We start from the raw sequence: 1,719 nt of genomic DNA on the forward strand, positions 1-1,719 counted from the left end.
CACACACACACACACACACACACACACACACACACACACACACACACCACTGCAGGACTTTCAGGTAAGCCTGCTGAGGATATGAGCCTGGGAGAGATGGCCCTACCACTGGATGTGACGAGGAAGAGATACTCTCTTCCCTTCTTCTGCCTTATCATCTGCAGCAGATAGGAGACCTGGCCTTGGGTTCATGAGAGTAGGAGAACTGGCCCTGCCCCTCACCAGCTACAGTGCTTGGAAAAGCAAACCCAGCATCTGTCTGAGTAGCACAGTAGAGCTGATCCTAGTGGTGGGGGCAGAGACAAGGCGCCTCAAGGTGGGAGAATGAGAGAGCTGGCCCCACCACTTGCCTATTGTGTAGTGACATGGGCTAGGGAGCAATGCCTCATCACCACCCCTTGCCATCCTTACTCCCAAGGGTCATGAGAGTAGGAGAACTGGCCCTGTCCCTCACCAGCTACAACGCTCAGGAGAACAGGCCCTGGTTTCAGGAGTTGCTGTGAGCCAGCCCTTAGGGCCTGAGAGCGGGAAGGCCAGTGGGCTCACCAGCTCAGACACCTCTGAGGCCCAGATCCAGGACTTTGAATTGACCCACCCCAATATATCTACTCCATCAATGAACTGCTGGAGAGCATGAAGGACCAGTCCTACAGATTCAAAAATACAGGATCTCCATGACACAGGGCAAACACAGGATATCTGAAAGAAGTCCCAGGGAGGTTTCAGTACGGATAGAGTAGCAGAAGCCAGAAGCCTCATACCAGAACAATGAATCATTGCAGAGAACAGTTGTAAGCAAAGACGTGTGAACAAAAAGGTATATTGTGGAACACACTGCAACACAATACAGCTTCCACAATGAGATATTTTCCTCTGTTAGTGAAGAGTGGGGTTGGGGTGCATGATGTGAAACTCACAAAGAACCAATAATGGGTTAAAAAAGACAATAATTATATAACTACCATTAGTGATTAACCACCAGCCAAAAATGGGAAGTATTAAAAGCTCATACTAAAACAAGACTTCATAAAAGGAATTGGGCTTTAAGGACCACCATAAAGAACATGGTTCATCAGAAATTGTCAGCAAATGGAATCTGAGTCAATTGGCCAATGTCAAAATTTCTTTTGATATAGTTTTAGACAGAAGAAAATTTTTCAATTAAAATCTTCTTTGATTCTTGTCTCTAATAGAACATTTTTGAAGCTCAGGAAAACTCTGGCATAGGACTCAGAGGGTGTTAAAAGAGGTTAACAATTGAAGCCAGGAGTGAGGAAAACCAGAAGAGCTTCTAAGATGTACATGGGTAACAGCTGGCAGGGGAAAAAAAGGCAAATAAAACTAGAATCAAACCAGAATGTGACAGATGGGACATGAAGCATTCAAAATCCTGGGGGGTGGGGAATGGAGAGGGAAGGGCTTAAATGAAAATGTTGTGAGATATTTTGGCAACTATTATCATAAAGGTGATAGACTATTGATGTAGCCCTCAGTTGCCTCTCAGAGGCTCTTCAGCACCTGTTGGTGAAGACACCACACGCCTAGGACATAGGATTCAGATTATTTGAGCTAAGTATGATTTGAAAGCCTGCTTCCTGCACTCTAACTTCCCTGGTGCCATGAAATACTATGCAAACTGTCAAGGGAGGAAAACAATTAATAACCCTACCCAAATGCAAGCCTGTGAACCACAACCATGACTGACATGGCAAGATATTC

Source organism: Psammomys obesus, unplaced genomic scaffold, assembly GCF_907164565.1.
Source record: "Psammomys obesus unplaced genomic scaffold, mPsaObe1.curated_primary_1811, whole genome shotgun sequence".
NCBI classification, from domain to species: domain Eukaryota; kingdom Metazoa; phylum Chordata; class Mammalia; order Rodentia; family Muridae; genus Psammomys; species Psammomys obesus.